We start from the raw sequence: 15606 nt of genomic DNA, 5'->3' as shown, positions 1-15606 counted from the left end.
ATTTCTCTACACGAGCCGACGGATACTGTGCCTAAAAACACTTGAGCACATCACTGTATGTCTTATGTCAGGACACAGAGTTTCTATTTTCCAAGGCTTCGGCAACCTTACACTCACTTGTAGGCAGTTGTATTTTATCATCTGTTGTATTTCGTCATTTGTCTAGACAAATATTCCTCTTTTCACCTTGTTTTTTCGGTATTGTGATTTACTTTGTACCATGGGGTATACATTTCCCAATTTTTAATTTACTCAATTTTAAGACTGCAGACTGCCTTTTAATTTTGCTCAAAGTAACTCCAAAGGCATTTACCAGACCCTTAAGCAACTCACTTCACTGATTTACAAAGAGGATACTTGAATTCTAAATACATCTGCGTTTTCACTTCCATTTGCTCTTTTGTACATTCTTTCTGTCTTGTGCCAGTAATTTATAAGATAAGACAAGATAAGAACTTTATTCATCCTGACGGAAATTCTTATGTCATTGGCATGTTCAGTACAACAAGAGAAATAAAGATAGTACAATGAAGATTAAAAAAAAAAAAGAAAACAGTAATTGTGCACATATACAAAAATATGACAGTTGTGCAAATATACAAAAATACGACAGCATATGCCAAGCATGACAATTGTGAAAATATACAAAAATATAACAGATTATTATTAAATACAGATTATTAGTGTGGGTTATGAAAAGTGACTTAGTACTTGTGCCTCAGTAAAATGAGCTAGCCGCTTGTGATGACAGAATGGGACTAACATACCACCATAAAGGCTGAAAAAGATCACCTACAGAAAAAAGGGGAATTATAAAGCCTTATCGCCACAGGTAGAAAAGATCTCCTGTGGCGTTCGGTTCTGCATTTGGGGGCAATGAGTCTTTTGCTGTGTGAGCTCTGGTGGTTCCTCAAGGAGGCGTACATGGGGTGAGAGGGGTTGTCCATAATACTGAGGAGCTTTGTCAGCATTCTCCTCTCAGACACCTCCGTCAGATCCTTTAGTTTGACGTCTAGGACAGAGCCAGCCTTTTTAATCAGCTTGTTGTGATCAGCTACCTTCACCGCACTGCCCCAGCTCACAACTGCAAAAAACACCACACTCTTCACCACAGAGTGATAAAACATTGTCAGCATTTTCCTGCATACATTAAATGACCTAAGCCTCCTCATTAGATACAGCTGGCTATTCCCTTTCTTGAGCACAGTATCTGTGTCCTTGGACCAGTCAAGTTTACTGTCAATGTGTTCTCCCAGGTACCTATGGTTGTCAGCTACTTCAACCTCCGTTCCTCTGATAGTGACAGGGGTGGGAGGAGGAGCCCGCTTCCTAATGTCCACCACCAGTTCTTTTGTCTTTGTGATGTTTAACTGTAAATGATTTATGGCACTTTCAGTTAAAATGACCTGACAAATTTAATAACTTAATGGTAAAAGAAAATAGAGAGCTCTTCACCACAGAGGACAGAGGGTGAAGTGGAAGATGCCAATAGCTAAAATACATCAAACATAAGATCTGGGGAAGACTACAAAAATGTCTGCAACATTGAAGGTTGCCAAGAGCACAGTGGCCTCCATACTTCTAAAATTTCGAACAAACACGACTCTTCCTAGAGCTAGCTGCATGGCCAAACTGAGCACCCAGGAGAAAAGAGGGGGCCATGAACCCAACAGTCACTTTGGCTGAACTCCAGAGAACTAATATGGAGATGGGAGTAACTTCCAAGAGAATAACCACCACTGCCACACTCCACTCATCTGTGCTTTATGGCAAACTGTCCAAACAACAAATGAAAAGCTCACTTGGAGTTTGCTAAAAGGCACCTAAAGGACTCCCAGACAGTGAGCACCAAGACTGATGTCACATCTGGAGGAAACCAAGCACTGCTTATCACCTGCAGATAACCATTCCAACGGTGAAGCCTGGTGTTGACAACATCATGCTGTGGAGTCATTTTTGCATGTGAAGGAACGAGAGTCTAGTCAGTGTTGAGAGAGAGATGAATGGAGCAATGCACAGAGATACCTTCAATGAAAATCTGCACCAGAGCACAATGGACCTGATATTTTAGTTAGTGTTCCTCCTCTAGCTGGGATTCAAATTCATGTTTTATGTCTCCTTTGCTTATTTTTGATTCTTTGATTTGTGTTATTTATATGCATTACTCCTAAGTTTTGATTTTGTCTATACATATCAGCTGCCTTTTTAATGTTCTGTGGGTTTTGTGGGTGGTCCCCCAAGAGGTGGGGCTACCTGCCAATCACTGCTAGGAACTTCCTTCTAAAAATTTGGTAGGTCTTCCACAGTTCCTGGCCGTTCATTGCAATATGCTATGGAGTTGGTGAGTTGTTTTAAATTTTGCTGTGCTCCTGTCTTTTGCATATTTTGGAATATTGACCCTCTTGCTGTTTTTTCGACCACTCTATGTGGATTCTGCACTGGGAGTTGGGACTTCATATTTCAGGCAATTCTATTTTGAGTTTGTGCTCCACAGAGCTTCATCATGATTAGAATATTTTTTGATGGAAAATAAATATTGTATTTTATAAAGATTCTGTGCTTGCCCTTATCACTAGCTAGGGTTTGATGGAGATATCTATCCCCCTCTAGTGGGCATTATTGGAAGTGCTTAGGACTACATGCTTGGGATTCCAGTTCATGACATCAACAGGACAAATTAAAGACAGCACAGGTGTGGCTTAGGGTCAGCTCTACGAATGTTCTGCACTGTCCCAGTCAAAGCCCAGACTTAACACCCAATCAAACATCTCTGAGGAGAGCTGAGAATAGCTGTCCACCCATGGCCTTCATCCAGCCTGACAGAGCTTCAGAAGATCTGCAGAAAAGAATGGCAGAAAAACCTCAAATCTAGGGGGGTGTAGATTTTCATGTCAAATCCCAGGAAGACTCCTGGCTACCAAGAGAACTTCAACAAAGTGCTGAGAAAAGGGTCTGAATACTTGTGTGAATCTGATGTTTCAGTTCCTTGTATTATTCCCACAGTTTGCAACTCCTCCAGATGTCACTACATACACGCTCCTTTCTAAACATGAATCGAGGAGCACTTGAGGGTGTAGTGGTATAGTAAAGGGTTAACAAGAAATTGTTCATACATTTTGAGACCAAGCAGATGCTTTCTCATCAGATTTCCCACTCCTCTGGGCTAAGGTTACGTGTCCCGTCTGCCCGTGCTGTGACTCTCTGGCTGCTGTCTCTGCTGTAAGTGTAGCCTATACCAACTGAAAATGTGAGAATCATTTACAAAATGTGCAGGAAAGCGTCAGAACTGTCAAAAATTAACTTGTACTTATCTTTCAAATGGCCTGACATTAACATTTATGGTATTGTGAAAAACAGCCCATAAACATGCAGTAAAGCCAAATCTTGAACCTTGACCATGTACAGCACGAGAAAGAACAAAAAAAAAAAAAGATAATATCTGTAGTAACTTATTTTTTCTTAGTTGGTTAACATTTAACGTTTCAGTGCTCTGAGTTTCCAGACTGATTACTGGTGCCCAGGTGTGCTTGCAAGTAAGAGTTGTGGATATCACAGTGGGCATCTGTGCCTCCTCACATGCAGTAGAGTGCCATGTTAATGACTACGTGCCTGTTATGGACTGGAACTGAGTACATAAATGAACATTGACAAGCCAGGGGAGACCATTCAATCCATTTGTTTCTCATTTGTTAATCTAATAGCTATGCTTTCCTAACATCTCATTCAGATGATTCTTGAAGGTTGTGAAGGTATCTGCTTCAACTACATGACTTGGTAGTTTGTTCCAGATTCTAAGAACTCTTTGCATAAACAAGTGCTTTCTGGTTTGAGTTCTAAATGCTCTTTTCCTTAATGTCCACTGGTGTCCTCGTGTATGTGAGCCACCCTTAAGGTGAAAGAATTCTTCTGAGCCTGTTTGATCAATGCCTTTGAGGATTTTGAGGTCTGCACGCAGTCATCTCTGCTCGAAACTAAACAGGTTTAATTATCTGAGTCTGTCAGAGTACATCGTGTCCTTAAGTCCTGGGATGCGCTTAGTTGCTCTCCTCTGCACAAATTCTTGCTTCCCTAGGCTCAATACCAATAGGACAGGTTCTAGCCATTGGATGACAAAATTTTGAAAATGGAAGGAAGATAGACCGGCTGAATAGATTGATGCATTGATATTGAGCTCAGGAATGATTGAATAAAGAATTGTGATATCTTAACATTGTGTGGATCTGTAGAAGTTTAACCTCTTTCAGTAAAACAAGTGTTTCTACAAGCTTTGTGGTGAAGAAACACTTTTGGGGGGGAATGTAATAATAAGAGAAGGGTCTTGTTGTACTTTCCATTCCAGTCTATTTAACACAAATAATTTCTCATAAAAGTGATCCTGCCGACTATACCATTGATGCATATAGTCTGTCTCATAAAAAGCATAAATGAACATTACTGTACAGAACTGGTCACATGCGCAAAGGAAATCTTCATTGAAACAGAATGTTGCCACAAATTAACATTAAGACATGTGATGTGATGCATGCGCTTGCAAAATGAGACATGGACTGCTGCTCTCTGCACATGGCATCCAACCAAACATTAAATGACTGCTACTGCAGGGATATAACAGTTTATGGAAGGTTAGCACAAGTTTTTGCTTGGCACCCCAATGAAATTTAATAGGCGGATGAATTTTTTCTAGCATCCACTTCTTCCACTTTTTCCCTTTCAGTCCCTGACAAAGCTCTAGTCCATCACTGTGCACATTCACTCACTTCATGCCAGTTTTAATAACACTAATGTACCTAAAGAACAAATCTTTAGGATGTTTAAGGAACACGTGAGTTAATGGTGTAAACCCTATTAACCAAGTTAGGATGTGAACTTAGTCATCTGGATGTCTAAACTCTATGCCTGTTAATATCTGAAATGTGACTTATCTTTAAAATCCAACTTTAAATTCATACTTGTGTTGATTTTGTATTCTAAATTGTTATTCTCATTGTGTTGATGTTATGTTCTGTATACAGTATACAATGCCTTCCATAATGTTTAGGACAAAGATACATTTTTTTCTTGAATTCCCTCTCTACTCGACAGTTTAATAATAATAGTAATAAATATTATTAACTCTTTGAGAGCTGAATATTTTTTCCAAAAACCTTAGTTTTTTGCAAAGCACAAAAAGCATAGGTTTCACATACAAAATGTCTGTTGCTGCACTTGTTTTGATGTCTCTGCCAGCAGCAGTGGCTGTGTGGGGCAGCTTGATGGCCAGCAGAAATATGCGGCAGGTCAGCCTGGCTGTCTTTGCACGGCGGTGGCAGTGTGACACAATCTGGTTTGTACCTCTTGTCATCATAAGTGGCGGTCCCCCCAGGAGCATCAGCGACACGAGCGTGTTTAACACTGCCATCAGTTGATGCTGGTACCTCACTTTCATTTTCGATCTCCAGATCACTTGCAGCGAAATCGGAGTCTGATAAATCCGAGTCTGATTCAGCGATAATACAACAAAACGTCATCCACAGAGCATTTCTCTTTGTGCGTTCGTTTTGGTCTCTCAACAGATCTCGATACCACTTTAGAGCAGTGGTTCACAACCTGTGGGGCGGGCCCCCCTAGGGGGGCGCGAAGTAACAAAAAGGGGGGCGTGAAGATGTGAAAAAGAGAAAACAAGAATCAAAAATATGAAAAAAACATCTGTTGAAACCAAATTAACTTAAACTACATTCTGATACTAGAACAATATAGAGTTAGATAAATGTCGATAAAAGTTGAATAGGTATAGGTATTTGATGGAGGATCACAGGAATCATGGGAAAGAGGGGTCCTTTCATCGGAGCAACGTTTCAGCCGTGGCATGGCCAAATGGGGAGGCAGCTAGATGGATGAGGTCTCCAGGACTCTAAAAATATCCAAAACTAATTATGTCATATCATCTACTGTTAAACCGTACTTGTAAAATTTTTATTATTATGCTGTATTAAGGAATTGTTCTGTTCTGTGTATTGTATTGTATTGACCCCCTACTTTTGACACCCACTGCACGCCCAACCTACCTGGAAAGGGGTCTCTCTTTGAACTGCCTTTCCCGAGGTTTCTTCCATTTTTCCCTAAAAGGTTTTTTTGGGAGTTTTTCCTTGTCTTCTCAGAGAGTCAAGGCTGGGGGGCTGTCAAAAGGCAGGGCCTGTTAAAGCCCATTGCGGCACTTCCTGTGTGATTTTGGGCTATACAAAAATAAACTGTATTGTATTGTATTGTATTGTATAATAAAATATGCATCTACATTTCAAAAAAATGTTAGGGGGAGGTGCGATTAAAACTGTTATGAAAACTCGGGTCGTAAATGCTTAAAGGTTGAGAAACGCTGCTTTAGAGGTTACTGGCTCTTCACTACTCACTCACGCACATGGAATCGAGGTCAAATCAACGAAAACTAACTTTCCTTCTACCAAAGAGAGTCGAACTAAAACGTAACGGTGAGTTTTGTCTCAGCTGATTCACAGCTGATTACCCTCCTCTACCCCTGAATTTCGACAAAAGTCGACATCCGCCCTGAAAGAGTTAATAGTATTATTATGTATTTTATTTATATAGTGCATTTCCCAGTTTGAAATGACAAATCAGACAATTCAGACGTGATTAAAGTACACATTGCAGACTTTCATTTAAGGAGATTTGCATACATTTTGGTCACACAACACTTTTTCTACATGGTCACCCTATTTCAGGGCAATATTTTTCCTTATCCAGATATTTTTTTATTTCAAATCAATAACCTTTGGGGGTTTTACTTCCACACAGCCCAACGTTTAGTGAGTACTGACTGTTTGAAACACTTCACTTCAGTGCCTGTCTCCAAGGATGGGGAGGATGGTGATTGGTGACCAATCATGGAAGTCAATTTTGAGATAAATCTCATCGGTTTCTCTTCTAATAGAGCACTTTGGCCTCAGTAACCCCACCATCACTGAAAGACTGCCAACAGTGTAGTTCCGAGAATCGTCAGGATATGCAAATCCCTCTGCTTCACTCAGATCGCAGTCGTCCGAGAGGAAGTTGTTACTCACCAGACTTGAAATTCTCAGTTTTCATTATTACCCTGTTGACTTTATACTCCTGAATTTTCCTGCTTTTATTGGCAACATTAAATCTCGATGAGAGATTGAGAAATTTCACGTTAACTTTATAAATTATTTTTCTTGACTTTAAATTCCAAATTTTCATCCTTTTTTGTCTTGTTTATATACATTTTTATTCCTTATTTTCTTGCCTTTATATTCCAAAATGTCATTCTTAACTTTTATTGATTTTGTTTTTCAAATAGTCATTCTTATTTTGTTGGCAGTGCATTCCAAGATTTCATTCTCTCTTTTTCAACTTAAATTTTTATTTTAACTGCAAACTCTACAATTTAAAAGTTTCATTCTTAGTTTGATTTTCATTTATGCTTTGCTGATTGTATGATGGTATATTTTCAGTCTTTGGTGGAAGGATGCCACAATGGCTGGAACTGAAGCCTTACAGCTGAGGAGACTGTTTGTGACCCCGTGCCCAGTCACTGTGTGTAGTCTGGACATTTTTCCAGTATCTTTGCAGATTTTCATCTGTATCCGTGAGTTTTCTTGCCGTATCCCAAAGACATGCAGGTTAGGTCTACTTGGCAGTGCCTGGTGGTGACCCCACCTCTTGGGGACCAACCACAAAACACATGCAGCATAACCAAGGCACTGAAACATAGACAAAATGAAAAACAAGGAATACAAATAATAAACACAGTCGATATGAATGTAAACAGCAGAATCAAAAATGGACAAAAGGATGTCAAGCAGAGATCTAAAATCTTCAGCCAGGGAGCAAATACTGGCTGAAACCTAACAAACCTCTATAGGCACACTTTGATAAATATTTTCCGGTCCTGGATATTTGTTTGATTTCAGCCTTTTTAATCTGCACAACACTTCTCCCTCTACAATTTCCAAAGCATTCAGTACATCCTTAGTACTGCCAGTTAGTTTTGGGAGGTCTTCAACTTCTTCACATGTATAAACTTCTATAAAGTTCAAGATCAAAGCATTAGCTGTTTCCTGTCTTGATTTGATTCTGAATTGATTTTCGCTTGCCATTCTAACCTGCCGAGATGACAACCTGCTCCCTATGATTCTGTATTCAATAAATGTGTAAGGACGAGTATGGATGTCTTCTTAATACATCTGTTTCTAAATATCCTTTATTAAGTTTATATCCCAAATTGTCTTTCTTATTTTGTTGGTTTTCCATTCCAGATGTAAATTCCTGTTTCATTCCATAACCTACTGTACTTAGAAATTCCTGTTTTGTTGACTTAGTATTCCAAATGTGTACTCTTTGTGGTGAGTGGCTGGGGCTGCTACCCAGCCAGGGTGCCCAGGAGGACTGGAGGAGGGCTTGTGCCTCCTCCAGTCCATGAGGGGGTGACCACTCTGGTGGCTTTGGGGACCACGGGTACAGAGCTTTGAAGCTCAGCCCTATAGGGGTCCGTGGTCAGCACCAGGGGGCGCCCCGATGCCTTTGGAGCCCTGGACCTAAGCACTTCCGCCACACCCGGAAGTGCTGGGGGGAAGAGGAGTATGGACACCCGGAGCGCTTACGGTTGCACAGCTGGGGAGTGCTGGAGCAAGATTGTCGGGATGCACCTAGAGCACATTTATAAAGGCCCCCTTTATAAAGGGGGCCGCCTCCCTCCGTTCATGGGCTGGGGTCGGGAGGTCGAGAGACAAGGTCTTGGAGGAGGCAAGGAGGCGGCCTGAAGAAGGAAAGGCATTTGGATTCTTGGCCTGGACTTGTGGGGACTTTGGGGTTGTGTGTCACATTTGTAAATAATAGTATGTATAGTAAACGTGTGTTGGGTGACTTCAACATGTCCGCCTGTCTGTGTCTGGGTCGGCTGCCACATCTTTAAGCTTTATCCTATCACTGGTTCAGTAATTACTACTGACTACCTTGCAAAATTCAAGAACAAACCCAACAGCCCAACAACAAACATCAGACTTACCCCAAAAGTCTAGAAGCAGGCTTTTCTGTCTGCATAGACCCAGCAATAAAGTGGTAAAAGATTGCAAATTAAAAAATCTGGAAAGGGAAAGAGGAAACATAAAATCTTGGGCTCCAAATGACAAAAGGAAAGTTTCTTTATAGATTCAAAATGTATTTGCAAATGTATTCAGAAAGGAATGGCCAAACAAGACAACCCAAAGTAAGCTTAAACTAAGCCCAAGATTCAGTATCAAAATTCCAATAACAAAAGCAACAGGCCAAAATCCAGAAAAATCTGAAAAGCACTTAGAAAAGGAGAACAAATGAAAGCCAAAAGACAGAAGTTGAAACTGATGCCATTTCCATGACAGCTGGCTCTTAAATAGCACTGGTTATGACCCCTCAACTGCATCGTCCAGTGGCCCACCGTTCAGGTTCAACATCAACAGGATAAGGAAGACTAACCTAATAATTATCTCACCTCATTTTGTGAAACCGCTTTTCCTGGTATGGGTCTTGGTGGCAGCATGCCAAACAGGTCAACCCAGACTTCATTGTGCTCAGCGATAGATTCCAGTTCTTCCTGGAGAATTCCCTGATATTCCCCGGCCAACTGTGAGAAATAATCTCTCCAGAGTGTACTGGGACTGATGCAGGGTCTCTGGCCCATGAAGGGTTCATTCTTATGACATGCCCAAACCACATCAGCTGGCTCCTCTCGATCCAAAGGAGTAGAGATACAATTCTGACATTCTCTCAAATTCCTGTGCTTCTCACCCTGTCATGGAGTGTCAGCTTTGCCACCCTGTAAAGAAACCCAATTTCTTCCCCTTATACTTGCAATTTCATTCTTTAGGTCATTGCTCACAGCCTATGCCCATAGGTGATGACATGGATGTTTTTTCATTGGATCTATACCTGTTTTTACCATCACAGACTGGTACAGCATCCAAAGAAGAGCTGCTGTTCTCCAATCTGCTTGTCGATCTCACGTTCATTACCCTTTTCCATCACTGGTGATCAAGATCCCGCGATATATGAACTCTTCTACCTAAGTGTAGTTGTTCCTCCCCTGGTTACGATGCCAGTGTAGCGGTAGGAAAGAATTAGAATATAGTAATTAGAAAACTAAAAGATGAGATCAACAAATGACAGAAATAAACGAAAACAGAATAAAGTAACTTAACAAAAGAAAACTGAGGCCAGGGACTGAGCCGTGATTAAGCCGTAATTCTCTGAAGGCCTGGGTTGTATCTTTGGCTCAGAAATTGTCTGTGTGGAGTTTGTAATTTCGACATACAATACCAGTCAAAAGTTTGGACACACTCAGAAATGTTCCTTCTATAATCAAGATACAGGTGTTGCTAGTAGCTATCACTACTTGAAATGACCAGTTTTTTAAAATTTATTATTCACATAGGACTGCCAAGCCCCATTTTCAGCAGCAGTTCTTTCCGTGTCCTAATGGTAAACTTTTTTAGCTAATCCTTAATCAGTCATGTTTACAAGCTAATTGGTTATTAGAGAAACCTTTACAATTGCATTGGCACTCGTGAAACCTGTTATTCAATTCACTTGTGTTGCAAGGCACTGGGATTTCTAAAGTCCAGTTCTGAGTTCAAGAATAGCTAAAATGAAACAGCTTTCTCAAGAAACATGTCAGACTACTGTTGCTTTACTGAATGAAGGTTAATTCATGTGACAGATTGCTAAGAATCCAAAGATTTCCTACAAAGGTGTTGTGATAAAAACACAGACCAAAAATCATGAAAAGGTTTGGGGCAGCCACCCGTGTAACATCCCTGGCTGCACAAGGTTTTGAGATTGACGGAGATATTCGCAATACTGAGTCCAAAACAGAACTGATTCTTTGGTGGTAAGATGCGGTTTTAAAGGCCCGTATAGGAAGTGATGTTGTCGAAGGGGCAGGACTGGAAGTGACATCATCTGGACCGGAAGTGACATCATCGAAGGGGCACGATCCGGAAGCAATGTCATCTGGGCCAGAAGTGACGTCATTGAAGGGGCGGGGCCCGGAAGTGATGTCTTCTGAGGGGTTGGAACCTGGCAGGATTGCTCAGGAACGGTCTGCAAGGAACAGAGAAAGACAGTTAGTGCACCCCGCCGACCCCTGGTTGGATGTGGTATTATCATTACTTAAGCCAGCGTTTCTCAGCCTTTAAGTATTTGCGACCCAAGCTTTCATAACAGTTTTAATCACACCCCCCCCTAACGTTTTTTTAAAAGGAGCTCACTAATACCAATTTGTTCTTGTTTAATTAATGATATATCATAGATGCATATTTTATTATACTTACTTAACTTTTATCAACATTTATCTAACTCTATATTTATTTTTCTAGTATCAGAATGTAGTTTAAGTTAATTGGTTTTGGTTTCAATAGATGTGTTTTTCATATTTTCGATTCTTGCTTTCGTTTTTTCACATCTTCGTGCCCCCCTTTTTGTTACTTTGTGCCCCCGCATGTGGGCCCACCCCACAGATTGAGGACAACAGATTTAAGCCCTTCAGCTGCCTCGTACTCGCACGTGTGTGACAGTGTCTATTACTGTCTTGAGAGAAGAGGGCCAACTGGAACTGAGAAATATCACAAAAGAAGTAGAGATTGGCTGCGTCATAACAACATTAGAGTGTGTTGTGTGAAAAACAAATCCTCAGTTGTCTTCTTAATTAAATACACACCAAATCCCAGTGTCGAATGCTAAAGAGCAAAGATGGCTCTGGGACTTTGGGCATAATACACTTTGTAGAGTGCGGCCGGGGCTCTTGCCCGGCTTGGGACGCCTCCAGGCTGAGAGGACCGGGGGAGCAAGTGTGGCTAGTGTGTTACCTCCCCCGGGATGCTAGATGGCAACCCCCCTGGGTTGCAGCAATGCCTCAGACTCCTGCAGGGCTGCATGGGCGCTGCCAGGGGGTGCTGCAGCAGGAGCTGCTGAGCCCTAATGGGCAGTTCTTCCACCACACCCGGAAGTGCTGCCAGAAACGAGTAATCAAGCACCTGGAGCACTTCCGGGTGCCTTATAAAAGGAGCCAGCAGCCACTACTCGAGGAGCCAAAGTCGGGAGGAGGAGTGATGAAGCTTGATCCAAGGAGTGAAGGAGGAGAAGGAAAGGAATCATAGAAGAGACTTATGGTATTGTGCTGTGCTTGTGCCGGACTGTGTTATACTTGTGGGGAATGGGGAAGGCGTTTCCCCCAAGGAAAGAAGAAAAATAAAACCTGTGTGCCGTGAATTTATGTCCCACGTGTGTCTGTGTCAGGTTCGCCAGCCTGGTGGACCACAACTTTTCTAGGCGTCTTCTGTCCAATGTCCGTGTTTGTTTGCCCATTTTACCCCTTTCTTTTTATTTGCCAAGTTCACACATGGCTTTTTCTTTGAAATTCTGCCTCTATGACCAGAATCTCAGATATGTCCAGACTTTCAACTGGTACAGCATATCTTTGTCCGTTTCCCCCATTCACCCTAAAAACGCACATCATTGGTCAGCTGGTGGGCTTCCATAAAGCCAAGTGTCAACGTGTGCCCTATGAAGGGCTGAAATGAAATCCAAATTTGGTTCCAGCCTTCATGGCCGTGTGTTTGACTTTGTGGATTAAGGAGATGAACGGATTCTGCTCTGTTCTGTTCCAGTGTGAAGCTTACTTGCAGATCTGTCAGGTTTATGAAATGTGCTGGCGCAACTAATAAAGAACTGGAGAAGCGTGAGTTCATGTATCCTGCTGCAAATGAAATTTGTCACTAAGGCCTAGTCAGCAATACAAAATGCCGCAAGTAAACCCCAAGGATTATGCATTGCAGACCTCAGTGAATGTGATATCAACCTCTTGCTTTTTATTGTATAACAACGCCTGTCCCACAGCAAACAACCATGGCCACGTTTATATTAACATATTAAATTCTGTAGGCAGGGGTATGTGGATGGGCATATGTACTTGCGTAATATGACAGGATTAATGGCATAAACCAGGGTAGAAAAGGAAAAGGATTAAAAGGAATACAATATAAAAATACCCTTCAAAACCTAGACATTTAAACCACAGAATGCAATTTCGACTTTAAGAATCAAGGCTGAAGGCCACAGAGGGGCATTACATTAAATCCAATTTACATCTTACCAAGAGAGGCACGCAGCTGTTAACAAGAGTCTAGCGGCACAGAGTCTGAGATGAGGTCGGAGGTTAAAGAGCTCTGCTGTGCACAATGGCAGGCTGCAACCCTGAGGCTCGGAAACACATCGAGTAGAACGCTAAACAGCCGCACGAGGAGTGTCTGGCTCACAGACGCAGGAATGCTAATTGACTACTGGGTTGCCGAGTCACTTGTGTGCCGGGTTGGCTTTTCGCTAGAGCCTGGTTAATGCTAAGAATGATTCAGCAGGTTAGCACACCTTTAGAAAATGAAGCGTAGATAATTAATCACACTTGATCATGCTGAGCAGAAAATATGATTTGAATCTCTTTCCTGAATGGTGATTCAGTTGTGTTTTTCCATCCATCCATCCTTTCTTTACCAGCTTATGGGTGGTGAAGAGGAAGAGCTTATCACAACAGCATCAGGCTCTGTCTCTTGTGGCCTTTGGGCAGACAGGAGTAGTTGGGGCATTTGAACCATAGAAATAAAGTGCGCCTGCGCAATCATAGGCTTTAGCAAAATAATGGCCAAGCTGGCCAACGTTAAAGAACAAATCACATAGTATTAAGGAGTACTCCGTCTTCTTTGCTGTTTGGTCGCAGAATGAGCTGCCATTCTGTGGGTATCCAGACTCGAATGGGCGGAGCTATCTTAGGATTTGAAGGCAGGTACTTCATGTCATCCTCATGGAACTGTGCGAGAGAAAGAAGACAACGTTAGCAACAGCGCCTCCTCTCGTTGTGGGATGGTACTGCTTACCCTGACAGAGCCAGAAAGATGACCTTCAGGTGCACGTGTGTGACACAGTCTATCTAGCTATTGTTACTCACTTTGGAGTGGCACAGTTCTAGGAACTTGGGTCCAATTCCTGCCTAAGAAACTGAATTTCTAGGATATAAGAACATAAAATATTTGACAAACAACAACAGACCATTGAGTCCATCAAGGGCGTTTGATTTAGCTAATAGGCAAGCTGTTCCAATGTGTCATCCAGATGCTTCTTACAGGTTGTCGAGGTTAAAGAGCCATATTAATAAATATGTGTCTGTTATGGACTGCAATTGTGTTCATAATTGAACATGAGAAAATTGACAAATGAGAGGTGACCATGCAGTCCATCAGGCTCATTTGTTTTGATAATAGCTAAGCTGTCCCGATATCTCATGCAGATCCTTTTTAAAGGTTTAGAAGGTTTCTGCTCCAACTCCATGACTTGGTAGTTTGTTTCAGATTCCCACAACTCATTGCGCAACAACAACAACAACAACCTTTATTTATATAGCACATTTTCGTACAAATAATATAGCTCAAAGTGCTTTACATGATTAAGAAAAGAGAAAAAACACAAAACAAATAAGAAAAATAAGACAAAACTCATTAACATAGAATAAAAGTAAGGTCCATGGCTAGGTAGGACAGAAAAAACAAAAAATATCCAAACGGCTGGAGAAAAAAATAAAATCTGCAGGGGTTCTAGGCCATGAGACCACCCAGCCCCCTCTGGGCATTCTACCTAACATAAATGACCTCAATCAGTCTTCATTGTATTTAGGGTTCTCATGGAAGGACTTGATGATGACGGTCATGTGGACTTCTGGCCTTTAAACCATCAATGCAGGAACATCATGGTGCTTTGATTAGGTGGTGGTGGTGCAGGTCGCCACCACAGAAAACCAGGAAAAGAACAGAAGAGAAAGTAGGGGTTAGTATGGATTTTATTTATTTTTTTATTTTTATTTTTTTTTTATTTATTTATTAATTTTATTACAATCAATACATAGCAATCAAGTTTTTACAAAAAAAAGAATTATGCTAAGAACAGATCGATCCCCACCCTTGAGAGAGAGAGCAAGCCAAACGGTGTAAAATTTAAGGCTTTTAAAAATACCTAAATCAACAAATTCTCTGTGCTTTATAAAATCATTTCAAAATATTACTGATTAGATCCTGCCATGTTTTGAAAAAAGTCTGCACAGATCCTCTAACTGAGTATTTGATTTTTTCCAATTTTAAATAATATAACACATCAGTTTCCCACTGACTTAAAGAGGAGAGTTTGGGTTCTTCCAGTTTATCAGAATAAGTCTGCGTGCCAACAGTGTAGTGAATGCAATCACAATTTGTTTGTCTTTCTCCACTTTAAGACCCTCTGGAAGAACCCCAAACACAGCTGTTAATGGGTTAGGAGGGATTGTGAGTCCAAGACTGTCTGAGAGGTAATTAAAAATTTTTGTCCAGAATAATGTTAATTTGGAGCAGGCCCAGAACATGTGACCTAGTGAGGCTGGGGCTTGGTTGCAACGTCGCAGGTTGGATCATGCCCTGGAAACATTTTGAGAGTTTTAGTCGAGACAGATGTGCTCGATATATAATTTTGAGTTGTATAATTGTATGCTTTGCGCATATGGAGCTTGAGTGAATTCTCTGCATTGCTACTTTCCACTCCTTTTCT

Source organism: Polypterus senegalus, chromosome 18 (genome assembly GCF_016835505.1).
Source record: "Polypterus senegalus isolate Bchr_013 chromosome 18, ASM1683550v1, whole genome shotgun sequence".
In the NCBI taxonomy this organism is placed as follows: Eukaryota; Metazoa; Chordata; class Cladistia; order Polypteriformes; family Polypteridae; genus Polypterus; species Polypterus senegalus.
Note: the sequence above shows the minus strand (reverse complement) of the source record.